This window comes from Neophocaena asiaeorientalis, unplaced genomic scaffold (genome assembly GCF_003031525.2).
Source record: "Neophocaena asiaeorientalis asiaeorientalis breed wild unplaced genomic scaffold, Neophocaena_asiaeorientalis_V1.1 scaffold479, whole genome shotgun sequence".
Classification (NCBI taxonomy): domain Eukaryota; kingdom Metazoa; phylum Chordata; class Mammalia; order Artiodactyla; family Phocoenidae; genus Neophocaena; species Neophocaena asiaeorientalis.
The window spans coordinates 4,489,597-4,502,174 of record NW_020173774.1 but is presented as its reverse complement, the minus strand read 5'-3'; the positions used below and the strand labels follow the sequence as shown (position 1 = coordinate 4,502,174).

At 59.3% G+C, this 12,578-nt stretch overlaps 1 protein-coding gene across 4 annotated transcripts in view; it reads left to right on the top strand.

Annotated features, from left to right (window-relative positions):
• The window catches only part of BCL9L (BCL9 like), a 26,129-nt gene that overhangs the window by 2,411 nt on the left and 11,140 nt on the right, over window positions 1-12,578 (top strand). For 2 of the 4 annotated variants that reach the window (XM_024751665.1, XM_024751668.1), the window contains exon 2: window positions 4,692-4,747. The exons of the other annotated variants lie outside the window; for them this stretch is intronic. The gene's annotated coding sequence lies outside the window, so the exon portion shown is untranslated. The remainder of the gene's footprint in view (window positions 1-4,691; window positions 4,748-12,578) is intronic. 4 annotated transcript variants of the gene reach the window in all.

Genomic DNA, 12,578 nt, shown 5'->3' with positions numbered 1-12,578 from the left:
GGGGGGGGGGGGCAGGGGTTAATGCTGGAAGGGGTGCTCCTGAAGGGGAGAATACCTATATAACCTTGGATCCAGTGTGACTCTTGTGCTCGGGGTAGCAGGGGCCTCACGCTAGAGATGGTTTCTGGAGGTCCGTATGGAGGCTCCGAGTCTCTAATTACTGAGGTTGAGGGTCCAGGTGGGAAGAGATTACAGAGTCCTGGAGAAGGATTAGTGTTGGTGGTCCACAATTGATCACAGCAGTGGTAATGTGCGACCTAGAGAACTTGCTTATTGAGTCTGTGTTGGGCACCCGTGATTCCCTTTGGGTAGTGTCTGCCTCCCAACTTCTGGGTATTTCAGTTAAGCAGGAGCCCTGGGCCGTAGACTCAACTTCCATGAAGAGGCAGGGCAATAGCCTTCTGGGCAGAGGCCTAGTGGGTGGCAGTGTCGACTCAGCAAGGGCTGGAATGCCTGGCACCTGCTTTAGATTAAAGGAGATGCCTGCAAAGGGGGCTGCCTGCCTGTAGGGGGAGGGGCCGGGATGGAGCTGCGTGGAGCCCAGGAGTGGGGTGGAAGGAAAGGAGCAGGGTTGCAGGCAGCAGCAGCTCTGGCAGGAGTGGAGGGAGCCAGCAGTCACCCAGCTCAGCAGCCCCTCCTCCAGGGAGTCTAAGACAGGAGCTGGGGGCCGCTGCACTGCCTCTGGCGCCACCGGCTGAAGTTCTGTCCCAGCGCCCTGGGGGGGCAGCTGTGGGGAGCCAGGGTGTCTGAGTGTCCAGTCTGCCCAGGACTGGAGGAGGCCTGCAAGGAGGTAGGGGGCACTTCGGAGTTCTTTTTGGCCTGATGCCATGTTTACTCTTCTGGGGGCTCCTTGGTTGCTGGTAGTGAGGCACTCCAAGAGCCTGGGCACCCAGGGGTGACGGGGAAACGGCATCCTTTCCCTGTGCCAGGAACCCTGGGCACTGCTTGCTTGCTGACCTCGGGGGAGGGGGCAGAGGGGATGGCACCGTGGGAAAGTGGGCAGCCGTGGGAGCCAAGCGGGTACAGGCTGGGTGCCGCGGGCAGGGAGCCTCTGCCAGGCCTGCTCTCCCTGGGGTGGGGCTGGCTGTTCCAGGGACTGGCTCAACCTGTTGAGCACCTGGCTGCTCTAGCTTGGCATCTGTGCCCCTGCCTGCCAGCCCCACCAGCTGCCCACCTGTAAGCCACACTGTGGGGGCTGCCTCCAGGGATCTGGGGCGAGGAGACTCTGGCCAAGGGGCCAGGATGAAGCTGGTAGAGGCTCCTCCAGGGGCGCTAAGTTTCCCCAGGTCCCACCCTCTAACTACCATAGCTTGGGCTGGAGCCAGTTGGAGGGCCAGGTAGCCAGAGGCTAGGAGCTGAGGGGCAAGGGGAAGAAAGCTGCAGCACTAGAGGTGCTGCATGTCCCTTGGATGGGCCTCCCTGAAGGCAGCCTGGAGTTAAGGCCTGGCATTTCCTCTGCTGGGTGCCAGGGCCAGGCCTCCAGGGCCCCACCCCCAGCCTGGCTTGACCTCCCCTCCCTGGGAGAGAGCTGCGGACTTTCCCTGGAGGTTGGGGGAGGGGCAGTAAGGGCATCCTGGTGCCCTGGGAGGAGAGGGGTGACTTCCTGGATGTGGGGGTCTGTTGTAGTGCCTCAGCCTCCCGAAGAGCTCCCCTCTCTGGGAACCCAGGTAGGAAGCTCTGGCTTCCCAGGGAGATGTCCCCCACCCTGCCCTGAGTGTGGGTGGTCCTGGGTCCCCTGGAAGGCCCTTGCTGTCCTCCCACACCCTCTGACCCCTAGCTTTAGGCCTGCCTTGGGGCTCTGCTAGCTGGCGGGGAAGGGGAGCCAGCTACCACTCTGTAGGGGGGAAGGTGGCCACCACCACCCACCCACGGGTCGGGGAAGGGCCCAGGTAGGTTCCTTCGCCTTCTTTCTTCTCCAGTCAGTGGCTAAAGTGGAGGCCTCTCCTTCTCTGCCTCCTTTCCACCCCAGGCCCTCCCTGCCTGGCCCTGGGCCACCTGCCCCTCCTAACTTTGGTGTCTGGCCTAGTCCCCATGCCCAGGGGCTGGGATGCCCTCTGTCCAAGTCCCTCTTCCAATGGGCTGGTGGCCCTGCGCTGGCCTGTCTTCCCCCTCCCCTTCACTCTCCACCCTCCAGCCTCAACTGAGAATGGCCCTGAATCCAGCATTTCCAGCATTTCGAAACCAGGATTGTTTTGAAATCCCTGAGTACTTCTCCACCCCACTGCTCTGACTCCCCTCCTCCCCACTAGCCCAGAATTTAGTCCTCTAATCTGACTTCATGTGTGTGTCTGTGTGTGTGTGTGTGAGTTTGTGTGCTAGCACATGGCCATGTGCATACTACCCTGTGTGTGTGCTTGTGTATCCCAGTGTGGGTCTGTCTTCTGTCTGTCAGTAGTTCTGTGTGACTGGCTGATGTCATTTGTGTTTCCCGAGCTCTCTTTGGCCTTCTCTGAGTATGGGAGCCTCTACAGGTCTTAAGGAGTCTTTTTTGGGGAGTTTGGGTTATTTTAAAGAGGTATCCTGGATGTGTGTCTTTGGGGGTTGTGTCTGTTTCTCTCTCAGATACACGTCTGGGAGTATCTGAGGAGTATGTGTGCTCGGGATTGTGTCTCTGATGCATGTGCGTGTGTGCGTACGTGCGTGCACTCAGTGCGCTCCGCTTCTGTTGCCGCCTCTATCCTCCTCCCTCAGAACATGTCTGGGGTGCGTAGCCACAGGTCTCCCCATAGCTCCCTGGGACATGGAGTTCTCTGTCCTTTGATAGGGAGGTTTCTTGGAGCGAGGCCAAGGCTTCTGGCAGTTCTGTGGTCCTTGGAGAGAAATTGTGCAGTGGGGAGACTTTGGGATAAACTGTCCCCAAGGCTGGGCTCTCTTCCTCTGCCCTTCACGGACACCCGGCACCTTAAGGGATCCCAATACTCCCAGTCCATCCTCTTCTTGTCCTGGTGATATCGTGGGGACTGTCACAGGGCAGCCCAGTGCTCTCCAGAAAGGGCTGGGGAAAGGGAGTTAACCCTCTACCCTTGGGGTCACTTGCTTCATTGGGGACAAGAAACAGCCAGCCACATCAGACCTGGGAGCTTGGTGGCTAAAGTTCAGAAAAGTTGGCTTTGCTAGCTAGGGGCAGACAGCAAAACAAGACAAGACACTCATATTTCCAGCCTGAGCAGAAGACAGAGGGGCCTGGAACGCTGGGGCGGGGGTGGGTGGTGATGTGCCACCCCAGAAATATGAAGCGTTGGTTGTGAGGCCAGCTACCATTGTAGCCTTGACCCTGGGAAGTCCTTCTTGATGTCTGACCTTAATCGTGTTTTACAGGAGGGGGGTGGGGATTGCTAAGGGGAGCTTTCTGTCTTTTTTTGCCAAAGCAAGAGTTGTGTTAGTAGAGTTATGTGTGCATGGGATGCGGGCCCTTGGAATCCCTGATGCCTCGCTGTGACTCAGTTTCCCACCCTGGGATCTCAGGCTATAATTGAATACTTGAAGCACTTGTAGCAAATCAGTGAAGAAGAGGGTTGGGGCAGGGGCTGTTTGTCGGAGTCAAGGGCCTATGGAGACAGCAGCATGCAGTGGGCAGAGAGAAAGGTTGTCTGTTTATAAACCCCCTTCCCATGGCCTCTGGTCCCAGGACTCAGTGGGCGGAAGGGAGGGGTAGAGGCACAGGTTGGCACAGTGCTCAGTGACCCAGCAGGGGGAGGGCCTTGGCGAGGAATTTTCAGTTTGTTTCTCAATCTCTGTCTCTGAGACACGCACACACACATCACTGCAGACACCTTCAGGAGATGAGCCCAGAAGAGTCACCCAGGTGGCTGCAGGGCGGGGCAGTACCAGATGGGGCCTCGTGGTACCATGTTCTGGCAGACACCCTGTGCTTGCCCCCTAGAACTGGAAGTTGAGCCCAGCAGGACCTTCCCCAACTCCCCTGTCATGTGCCTGGGAGCACCACAGGCTGGAGAGGGTTAAGTCTGGTTGGCAGGGACACCCCCCCACCCAGTGCAGTGAGAGAGAGGGAGGGGTGGTTAGCAGCTTGCTCTAGTTGGCGTCTCTCCCAGAATTCTTCGGAAAAGAACTCCCCTTTGACCCCCAGTACAAACTGAGCCCAGCCACCAGCCTCCCTCCCGCCTGCCTGTGGGAGCTTCACCCAGCCCCCTCCTACTGAACTACTAAGCCTGATTCTCTCACCCTAGGCCCTCCCAGCCAAGCCCGGTCCCCAGGGGCATCTTCAGGGGACAGGAGAGACCACATGGGGACACAGGACCCACACCATTCTTCTCCTTGACACAGGATAACCCCGGGGTGGCTGGTGCTGGAAGCTGGGGTCCTCAGGCCTCCCCATCCATCCCTCCACCCGGGTCCTCAGGCCAGGCCGTGGGAGTCCTCCCCCCTCTCCCTGTGGGCTGAGCTCTGAGGGAGCTCTAAGGCATCTCTAGCGCCTTCTCCTTTCCTGCTTGCAGGGGAGGGAGGGGGAGCTGTGCGGTGGGGCCGCTGGGTCAGGCCTGGCTCCCAGCCAATCCACAGAAGTCGTGGAGGGGGGGTGGTGTCCAAGTAGCTCAGGGACTTCCTGGAGCTGCAGGCCCGTCTGTGTGTACAAGCTTAGTGGTGTGCATGCTGGGGGTGGGGCTGGGGCTCTGGGAGGAGCAGGGGTAGAGATTGCTGGCCTGGGGCTTCTAGCTGTGACCCTCTCTCCACAGGGAGCCCCAGCCCAGATCACACCCTTGAGCCTGAGCCCGACACGCATTATCCTGAGGTGAGAGGTCTGTGTGCTTATGTGTGTCCTCACAGCCTCCTCGCTCAGCTCTGTCTGCCTCTGCCGTTGCCTCCTGCTTGGCTTTTTGTCTCGGGCGCCCTCCTCCTGGCTCTCTGCCCCCACTTCTCCTTTCATTCTCCTCCCCCCGGAGGAGAGGGTGCTGACTGCCTACAACCTGGAACCCGGTAGGGGATGGGGGCGGGGCCGGGACAGGAAGGGTTAAAGCGCCACAGCTGCTGCTCCAGTGAAAGTCCCAGCCAGGGTGGGTGGTGGGGAGCCCCAGCCTGGTCACCCCTGGAGGGCAAGGTACGGTTTCCTTCCCGGGCATCCCAAGTTCTTGCTCCCCTTCGCCTGCTGGCTTTGGCCTCAGCTGGCTGAGTCAAAGCCAGGGTGGCTACCGGCCACAGTAATGTGGTTTCTGCCCTGGCCCCTAGACGCACACACAGACACACAGACACACGCACACACAGAGGCTCTTACTTAGCAACAACTCCCTGAATTCACAACAAACACGCCTGCCTGTAGGCTCCTGGTCTGACTAGGGAAAGCTGGAGAAAGCGGAGGGCTGCGAGGAGGCACTTCTCCTAGACTGTCCCCAGGAGGGAGGGGCTTCGAGTCCCCCCACCCTCCCTGCTGGAGGCCACCACCCCTCAGGGACGCAGAGGAAGTGATCCTGCTCCCAACTCAGGCAATGAAAAAAGTGGGGGGCAGTGCCAGGTGGGGCTGAGCAGGGGCGGGGTGGGGGGGGGCAGGGCTGGGACTCCACTCGTCACTAGTGAGTCCCACTTGACCTTTGACCCCCACCTGCGGAGACTCTTCCTGCCTCTGGGCCTCTCAGCAGGGGCCTGTGCTGTTGTCATGGTAACTTGCCTAGCTCCTTCCCCAGACTCTTAGGGACCAGGATGGGTGACGATGTAACAGATTGGGGGTAGATGGGGCTGGGGTGGCCCAAGAACTCTGCTCTCAGAACCCTAGTGGGCCAGGCACCTGTGTTGAGGGGGTTGGGGAGTGGTGGCCTCTCTGATCTCTTCCCTGGGCAGGAACTGTGGCCTCTAGCTAGGACCTGGTGTGCATTGGGGTTGGAGGGAGTATGGAATGAGGGGGTGAGGCACCATTCTTTCATCATAGCACAGAGGGCTGCTACCAGGGTGAACGTGTATTGTGAAATCGTTAATAGCCCAGCTGCTGGAGTGTCTGAGTTCAAATCCTGACTCTTCTAATTTTGGACTGTGTGCCTCAGGCAAATTACTCAACTTCCCTGGGCCTCGGTTTTCTTATCTGTAAAGTGGGGATAACAAGAGAACTTTCTTGTAGAGTACTAAATTAGAGGATTAAATTAAATAATGCATGTGAAGCCTTCAGGACAGCTTGATGTTACAGAGTAAATGCTCAATAAATATTAGAGATCCTCCTCATTATTATTAGTCACAGCTCTTCATAGGAACTCATGGTCCTCCTGGGGGCTTTAGCAGGGGAAGAATTGATGGGGGTGGGGAGAGTATGGATGGTGGGGAAGAGACAGCCTTTCCAACACTTCAGACTCCTAGATTCTAATACCCATCCAGACTCACCTTCTTGCTGCCTCAGTTTCCCCACTGAGGGGAAACTAACATCTTGGTTGCAAGTTTGCCGAATAGCCATGCGCCTGGAGAGGGGTCTGAGGTCTTAGGGCCTGTCTCCCTCCACATCTCCCAGCACTTCTCAGGGCTGAGCCCTCCCTCCCCCATGCTATTAGCTCAGATCAGCTGCAACACCCCTCCCACCATCCCATCCCCTGATGCTCTGTTCCTTCACCAGGCTGAACAGCCATTAAGACACTCTGTTCTTAAATGGCTTAGATGGCTGCCTCCTCTCTTTCCTGGCCTAAGGGGTCAGGGACCTTCTTTGGGGAGAAAAGTAGCAGCGTGGGGCTGTTACATGGATGGCAGCTGTTAGGCCTGCCTTGGGGCCCAGGGTCCACTGGATTCCCTGTACCCTGTCTGGGCATCTTCTCTGAGCGTGGCACGGCAGTGCCCAGGCCTGTGATACGTATAGAAGCCCAGATGGGCATGCCTGGCACCTGCTGCACACAGATGGGCAGAAGCCCATCCTGAAGCCCAGAGGAGGGGTGGGGTCATATCAGCATCCAGAGGACACCCCCAGAATCCTTTCCTCTGCGGCGTGGGTGAGTGTGGGCAGGGCTGGGTAAAGCTCTGTTTCAACCCTGTGTGCCCTGGGGCAGGCCAGGGGAGAATGCTGAGTGACTCTGGGTGAGCAAGGCTCCGAAAGGCCCCGGGATGAGAGTCGGATGATGGAGGGGCTAAGGCTTGGGAACTTCTGGGTGAGGAGCCCAGCACTGGGCAGCAGGGATGGTGTGCCCACAAAGAGGGAAGCTCTGCAGATAAGTGGTTTGGTCTTCTGGGAAGTGCGTGTCCAAATCTCTGGAGAAAGTGGATTCAGATGTGGCAGAGTGCCTGGGATACCAGGGTTCTTGGGTACCTTCTCTGGCCTGGTACCAAGGTGGGTGGGCTGGAGCCCCTGGGTCTACTGACCATCTCCTTCTGGGAACAGAGGGAACACCTCCCTTCCATGGGCCTGGGAATGAGGGCTCAGTGTTGGCCTGGGCCATGCCTCACTGCTGGGCTGGCCATGCCGCTTTTGCCCAGCCCCTGGGGCCTGTTCCTTGGGCAGGCTGGGGCTATTTTTGGGATCGGGCTGGGGCTCTGGGGCTGGTTTCAGATGTTCCAATGTGAACAGGAGAAAATGGGAACAGATGGCTGGAGGGTTCCAATCAGCAGGTCCTGCTGGGAGCAGGTTATTTTTAGGGCCTTGTTAACCCTTTGGGGGCTGTGGAGCCACCCTGAGAGGGACAGCCCTCTCTAGTTGAGAAGAGCACAGGTCTTCTCTCTGGACCTCTACTTTCAGAACTGCTTGTCCCAGTTGCTCTTCTTTTCCTCTCAGACCCTCCACTCTTTAAAGAGGCCCATGGCAAGAAAGTAGGCTCCAGCTTCTGCCCAGCCCAGACCCTGCACGGAGACTGCCAAGGAGTAGGTCGGGGAGAGGGGTGGCTGGTGGAGGGGATGGGACTTGGGCCACTGTTGAAAGGAAACTCCCCTTTGCTTTTCTCCTGGGCTTTTGAGACAGCCCTGAGGCTAAGAGAGTGGATAACTGCTCTCTGGGTTCATGCTCTGGGTTTGAGTGTATGTCGATAAACCCAGTGATGCCCAGGGGAGTGCTAGCTGAGGGAGCTGGCCTCTGTGACGACAGAGAAAAAGCCAAGTTTTTGTACTTGATACCACTGGGATGATGCCCATGGGCCCCGATCCCTTGGATACTCAAGAGCAAATATCTCGAGAGTGCCATCTTTAAAATGCCAAAAATCTCGAGATTTGGCATCTTTACCAAATGCCCACGGATTTGGGTGCCATGTAGGGTGTAAAGAAGGGGACATCATGGCCAGAGGTGGTTTGTTGAGGGCCAAGTATGTCACAGGCATTCTGTCAGATGGTTTCACTACTAGTATCTCACTCGATGTATTGATCCTCATTTTGCAGATGAGGAAACTGAGGCTCAGAGGGCTGAAGGGATGGACAAGGTCCCGTCGCTCAGAAGGGGTGGGATGTGATTGGCATCCTTGTTGGCCTGACTGCAAACCTGGTTCTCATTCCACTGCATCACTCACACTGCCAGTGTCCCAGCCCCAGAGGGCGAGGCTGACAGGACTGGGCCTCCTCAGGGAGCAGGTCTATGGAATGAGTGTAGGAACGGAGGCCTGGGGTCAGGGGACCCTGCCTGGCACTGCTCTCACAATCCCTTAAGCCCTTCTTGCCTGAGGGTGCCAGGACTGACACCAGAAACCCCATTTGGCCTTCCTGTCTTCCCTGCGGGAGGATCACAGCCATACATCCTGTCTCATCAGCCCCCACCCCCACCCGTCCTGGCCCACATGCCCCTGCTTCCTGTAGGGTCACAGCAGTCTGGATGTCAATGTGGGCAGAGCCCGAGGGCCCTCCAGCTGCTGCTGGTGCCAAGAGTTTGGGCCAGGCCTGCGAAGTGAGGGCTGGGAGGATGCCTCTGACGCTGGCAGTACCTGGGGGAGAGAGCAGAGCGGGCAGGCGGGCTCTGGGTGAGGTCCCGCGCCCCATGGTGCACTGCCTGTGCCAGCAGTCTGCCCACACTCGCAACTCCCACAATGGCCCCATTGTTCCCAGCCGCCAGGCAGTCAGGCAGTTTGGAGGAGGTTCCTGGGCCACCCCTAATCCCCCCCCCCAAAAAAAAGGGCCAGATTAACCCCTTGGAGGATAGAGGCCAGGTGAGGGCCCACAGGGAGCTACCCTGCCCATTCCTCCCTTCTGGGAATCCAGGCTTGAGACGCCACCTGCCAACACGTGTACCCAGCGACAGGGCATCTGGGGAGATTGGGGTTTCCCACAGGGTGGGGAGTAGCACCTAGACCCTCTCCCACCCCCAGGGTGGTGTAGGTGCCAGGGGGCAGGAAGTGCCAGTGGGGTGGCAGGCGGAGACCAGATATATTTGGGCCGGTGGGGCTAATTCCAGCCACCGCTGCCTGCCCTACTGGCTCCTGAGCTCCTTTCCTTCCTGTGAAACCAGAGCTGGGTTGGGCCTAGCTCAGGATTTCGGTGGATTTAAAGAGGCAGCACCACCCCTGCCAGCCTGGCTTCCTCTCCCCTTCCCGAGGTAGGGTCTGGGGCAGAGAGAGGACTGGAGAGCTGCTTGCTCCTCCCTTGCCCCAGGCTAACCCCTAGCCCTTGCCCCTGCAGGGGTACCAGGCTTTGGGCACTCCCTTCTTCCAGAGCTTTGGGTGGGTGGGGTGGGGTGGGCGGGAGTGGGCTGTGGTTTCCTGTGTTGGCTGTTTGTGCCTGGCCCAGAGTGCCCGCTGCCTGCCTGGGCTTCCTGCCCTGTCTTGTTTCCTTGTGCCCCCCCCTCCCCCTCCCCCCGGGGAAGGCAGCAGCCAGAGATTGGGCAGTAGCATTTGGGGGCACCCTACTGCCAGGCCGTGACTGCTTCCCAAGGCCTGGCCACTTGGGCACTGGCTACGGGAGCCAAGTGAGGTGACCTCTGGCTTGTCTAGGCAATGCCACTTGGTCTGGTGGTTTCCAGAAGGGTAGAATCCCCACCAGAAGCACCCTGTTCCAGGACCCCAGACTGCAAGGTCTGGGGCCAGGAGTTCCCATGTCCCAGCAGGGTTAGGGTTGCCTTGACATCACCCTGGGGCTGCAGGTGGGGTAGGGCTGGAAACTCCCAGACAAAATGGTTGATTTGCATGGTCTCCTTTGGCAGGAGGTGGGCGGAAGTGGGGAGAGCTGCTAGGAACCAGGGTGAGGGGAAGGCCCCCCAAGCCTGGAAGTCCCCACACAGAGGGTCCCAGAGCAACACCTTGGTTCTTGAGCAGATTTCCTGCTGGGCTCTGAATCCTTGACCTCCCCACCCGGCTGAGTCACCACCTCAGGAAGAGGAAGTGACCTGGGTGGTAGAGGAGAGCTTCTAGGGACCAAGGAGTCCCGACACCCAAGAGAAAGGGGACTTGGGACCTTGTTGTCTTGAGTGCTGCCTCTCCCCGAGTCAGAGGCTGAGGATCCCACCACTAATACTCCCAGCAGGTTCCTGTTCTTTCAGCTACCACAGGGTCCTAGCAGCCCACTTCCTCTCCAGAGGTGTCTGCCCACTGCGTGTGGAAGCATGGACCCTCCAAGCGTGTTTTCACTGCCTCTTTGGGATGGTTCTGAGCTGGGCAATAAGACTGGTGGGCTGGCTGGTGAACCAAGGAGAGGCTCCCAAGGTGGGGGCAGCTGGAAGTAGGCAGGTTGCCCTCGAAGCCTTCCTGGTCTCCCTCCCCCAGCTGAGGTCAGGCGCACTTTAACCCTTAGGTCACTGCCCTCCACCCCCAACCCCGCACCCCACGTTGCACCAGGAGGGCAATATCTCAGGCAGGCTTTGTCTCAGCAGCCTCCTGGGCTCCATTCTCATAGGTCTGCCCCTGGCCTCTTCACTCAGGAGACTGGCACCTGCTCCCTGTTTGTGAGCACATGTCACTGCTCCCCCCCCTACCCCCTAAGAGGCAACCACAGCGCTGTGTTCCCAGAGCTCCATCCCTGTCCTTTCACCCACCTCGGGGGCTCCTGGCCTGGTGCCAGGAAGCCCCTTCACTGTTTGTTTAAAAACTGCACCCACCAGGAATCAGTTTTCCTGCTTCCCATCCCCAAGGTTTTCCAGGTCTCTTCCGGGGACTGTGAGTGCTAGAGGAGGACGGGGATCTCTGGGATCTGGGGCAGACCCCTGAGGGGCAAAGGGGGGAGGTGTGAGATGGGAAAGTCCTGACTCATCTGTACTTGACTCAGCTCGTCCCGCCGCTGGGTGGGAGCGAGGGGGTGGAGTCCTAGAGGGGAGGGCAACTCCAAGATTCTTCTGGAGAAGAGGCTCACCTGACGGGGTACCCTGGAGAGGACTAATTTTCTAACAGCCCCTTCCCAAATTATTAGATGTCCCGATATTTGAAGCTGTAAACAGAGGAAAGTGGGTGGCCTTTGCCCTGCCCCAACCCCCCGGAGGCTGGGTCCGGTGACCTGCGGCGTGTGGGAAGCCCATCTGTCTGGGGCAGGCTCAGATGAGCTGTCATGGCTGAGAGGATGACACTGCAGTGTAGAGGAAACACCACGGGAATGAGGTCTTGGTGCTGCCATGTAACGGTCATGTGACCCAGAGGCCTGTCACTTCCTTTTCCCAGATCTCAGTTTCCTCACAGTGAAATGGGGATAATAATGCTGTCGTGGCAGATGACTGGTAGTTTTGAGGATCAGCAAGGTGGTGAAGGTGGAAGCCTGGGACCCATGTCAGCCCCATAGGCCTGCCCCTAAGCCCAGGTGCCCTCCAGCTCTCCCCACCTCAGTCCCCCCAACCGCCCCCCACTACCGCACCCGACCCCGCGTGATGCAGGAGATGGGGGCTGGCAGCAGGCTGCTTCCCAGCCAGGCCCTGGACTTTGGAATCTTCCCCTGAGGAGCCTCCCTCCCTAGAGACAGAGCTGGGGTGGGGGAAGGCCAATGTGCCCTGGGGTTAAATTAGGGTTAGACTCCCACAGGGTCACTGGTGTGCCCCCCACCCCCAGGTCCCAGCCCAGCCTCCGGCAGCTCGGCAGGGAATGTGGGCAGGGAATGTGGGCCGGTGTCTGGCTGGGCCTGTCACCGGGACAAAGCTTCTGGCCCAAGACTCCTCCTCTCCCCCCACCCCTTTCTGGGATCTGCGCGGGGAGGGGGGGAACAGGGCTGGGGGCGGTCGGGTGAGGCTTCTGTGTTTGTGTAAGTCTGTTTGTTGGTGTATCTATGGCCCCGTGTGTGTGTTTCTTTGTGACTACCGGGCTCAACTTTCTATGGCTCCCTTGTGGCCGGGCCTCAGTCTTTTCATCTGTTCAGTGAGTCGATGCGCTCCCTCTCTGCCCTCTGGCCGCCTCTGGAAACATGCCCTAGGCTGCTTCTGTGCTCCTGCTTCGGCCAGCGCCTCCCTCGCCCTCCCGCACACCTCCGCGGGCCGGCGTGAGCGCGCCTCTAGTTTCCTGGGCTCCGTGCGTGTCTTTGTCTCCCCGTCCACGTGTGAGCTGCGAGGGTGTGTGAGTCAGAGTTTGGGTGCTGGTGGGTCCCAGCGCCCCTGCCTGGCGGCGCCTAGCCCTGGACCGAACCTCGGCCCCGCCGTGGCGCGCGCCAGGCCCCTCGCCGCACTTGGCCGTGGGTCTGTCCGGGCGGCGCGTGCGGGGCCGGGAGAGGCACGCTGCAGTCCTGCCCGTCGCCCGCTCCCCGGCTTGCTGGCTCGCTGGCTCTCTCGCTCGCTCGCTCGCTCG